Genomic DNA, 3,518 nt, shown 5'->3' on the forward strand with positions numbered 1-3,518 from the left:
AATAGATAACTGACAGGACAGGAGTGAGATGGAGGAGCCCGAAGGCACAACAGGGGGGAACAATTGTATTTGGCACATTTATAGTGTCTGGCATCTGAGAATTCCAAAGCACTTTACAAAGGTGGGTCTTACTGGGCGACTCACCTCTGTAACCTGCACCCCTGTAACCAGCAGAACAGCAAGGTAGGGCTCACTGCAGTGTGCGTAAATCCACTCTCTCTCGAATGCCCTTGGGCAGCGTTCTGATGCCGTGCACACGCGGAGGGGCACTTTATATCGTCTCACTTAAAAAGTTTGTCTTAACTAAAGTATTACAATTAAAACTCAACCCTGAATAATTGAAAAGTGCCTGAGCCCAGAGCCATTAATACAGGAATGTACGTTTTAAATTATTTTTAATATGCTTTGCAAGGCATTCATAAAAGACCCCTTGCCAATATGCATTTGAATTCCTTGCATTAGGCTTTGCAGAATTTAAATTCATTACGCTGCGAGGGATTGGAACGCCCCCAGCATTTCAATTAGATGGAACTCCCATGTGGTCACAAAAAAGGGGAGGGGGGAGACTGAATGGGGGTTGGCAATAGGACACAGCAGCTATCGTCTGTAGGTCACTGGTTTCAATCCAGGCCAGGCCCTTAGCGATCTGCCTGTGTTGCAATGAATTGTTAGCTTCAGCCCAGTGCCTCAGGAACAGATGTCAGATCACAGACACTGACATTTATTCATGTTTGTGAAGCTCTTGGAGATCCTTCTTTGTAAGTGCAATGGGCACCTTTCCTGGCAGCTAGGCCTATATCAGTATTAATTGGCACCCTTGGTTACATAACTATTAATTGACCCTTTTGCTGGCAGACAAATCAGAGATGCCAAAGATGGAATGGGCCATGGAGACCAAGCTGCCCTCTCAACCCTAGAGGCGATGCGTCCATCCCAGGTGTTGCCTCAAGCATAACAGCAAGGCAGAGGTGGGGGAACTCAAAGTCCTCACAGGCACCGTTAATGTGCCCACATTGTACATCCTGCATATTAACGAATAAGTGACGTCCCTGCTTACATGCAGGTGATGGGGGTCAGCTTCTAGGACGTGGCATGGAGCCATAGGCCAATTTGGCTGAGTCACCTGCTGCCAGATCAGGGGAGACACATTGGCTCCAACACCAGAGTACACGAGGTTGAGAGTCTCTCTGGGGCAAGAGGGAACTGGGGCCCTGATCCAACTTAGCACTGAAGCACGTGAATGGTCCCATTGAAGTTAAACACGTGCTCAAGCTTTTTGCTGGATCAATGCCTAGGGGCCCAGAGAGGAGACGTCCTGCAAGGAGAAGCTCCAGGAAGAGCCAGGCTCAAGAGGAAGCTTGGAGAGAGGTTTATGTCAGCTATTTAAGTACAAATAAAGGTCAGTCCCCCCAGGGGGAGGGGGGGAGGGGTGTTGGGATAATATCCAGCATGTGCAAACAGTGTGAACAGCAGGATGAGTAGTGACCTGCTACAGTGCAACATAGAGAGCTGCAAACTCCATCACTCTCAGACACACCATGAGAATATGCAGCATCATACCCTTGTGGAGTTTTATAATCCTGGGTCTGGTACAGGGATGTGTCCCTGAACCCTGCTTGGGGCTTTCGTCCTCCCATTCAGCCTCAGGATAGCGGCTGTCCTCCTTAGATTGTAAACCCTTTGGGGCAGGGACCTTCTCTTTGTTCTGTGTTTATACAGCACTGAGCACAAGGGGGTGCTGATCCCAGACTGAGGCCCTTTGATGCTTCTGTATATATAATAAAGAATAATAATAATGTGCCTGATCAACATCAACTAGATGCTGGATTGAATAAGAAATTTTCTCTGGCCTCTCCACATCTCCACTTCTGATCCCAGCCCTGAGCCCTGCTAATCTGTCCCCCACCCCCAACCCAGGGCCTCCTCTCCCTGAATAGCTCTATATTATTTAATTAATTTATTTATTATATGACTGTGGTGACTAGTAGCCCCCATCATGAACCAGGGCCCCATTATGGTAGGTACTGTACAAACAGAACAAAAAGACAGGCCCCGCCTTAGATAGTTTACAAGCTAAGACAAGAGACGACAGGTGGATAACAGACTTACCAGTGGGGCAGCACAAAGAAACAATAAGACACTATTATAACATTACATAAGTACAAACTCAGAGCAGTGTGATCTTCCTGAGTCTGCAGACAGACAGCACGAGTGCCTCTATCACTATTCACAAGCATCAGTAGGGGGAAAATGGCATGATTCTTGACAATTTTACTGCTGCCTATAGAGCTCTGAATGCCAAACCAAAGTGATGTTCATTTCACACTGCCACAGCTTGGTAAATCTCTGAGCAGGAGCAGAGGCACCGGCGCTGTCCATCTGCAGACTCGGGAAGGTGAAATTGTGCTGTTTAAACTTGTTTCACATTCAGAAATTTAACTTTGCAATTTTAACGGCTAGAAAAGAAATTTAAAACAAGAAATTGGAGCTAAAACCCTGCATACATCAGTGGTTTATGCTCATGTAAGCAGTGATGAGCAACCTGACAGTGATTCAGTTTGGGAAAACATCCAAAAGGCTGGACCCTTCTCAAAAGTTCACCTGAACTTCTGCCCTGTAGAAAATGGGCTGGCAGAAATCACAAGAAAACAGGATTTCTCATAGCTTTTCTAGCAACTCCTATTTTCAACCAGGGGGCCAGGAACTGGTGTTTTGGTATTTCTGCTTCTGATTTCTGCATGAAAGGAGGGAATTTAGAAGCATGTCAAAATCTTTTCTAGTGTGGCGAGTCAGTTCTTATTTTATCCAAACTGGTTCATTATCCATCCTTCATCGTAGCCACATTTGAAGCATGCGACTGCGCTTTTGGGAGTCCCACCCATCCCACCAATCTCCCCAGCCTCCTGGCCCAGCAAGATAAAGATCCAGACCATCCCTGATCCTTAGTTCCCTGATTCACTTCCCTGCTGGTAACATCCAGATGGATTCATGCTCCCAAATGACAAAATACTTCTGACCTCCCCCATGACAGTGGGGCCATCTCACTGCTGCCAAACCCTCCTCCCCCAGAGTTTGCTAGCGTCTGCCTCAGGCACCCACATGCCTGGCTTGTCTCAGAGCCCTATAGATCCTCAGGCCAGCCAAAGCAGCTGACACTGACTGACCCGTTTAACACAGGGCAAGATGCATGGGGAGACAGATGTAACCTTTCCATTACTGTGACGAGAGCATTAAAGGGGCAACTATTGTCACCGTTTGTGCAGTATTCTAGACAACGTGGTCCGTGAACCTAGCACGGCTCTCGTTTCGGACTGGCTTGTGTCCTGAGTGGGGGAATGTGTTTGTATGTTTTCAATGCATCTAATACTAGGCCAAGAAGAGGCAGGCTCTTTTAAAAAAAAGATGATTCTCTCTTCAGGGAAGGGAGCGCAAGGGGCAGCAAAAGCTCAAAGGCATGTCTAATCCGTTTTAACTGTAAAGGGCCTTTCTGGGTTTGCAAGTGCCCCTCCTGTGAGGCA

The sequence above is a fragment of the Chelonia mydas genome, chromosome 2, assembly GCF_015237465.2.
Source record: "Chelonia mydas isolate rCheMyd1 chromosome 2, rCheMyd1.pri.v2, whole genome shotgun sequence".
NCBI classification, from domain to species: Eukaryota; Metazoa; Chordata; order Testudines; family Cheloniidae; genus Chelonia; species Chelonia mydas.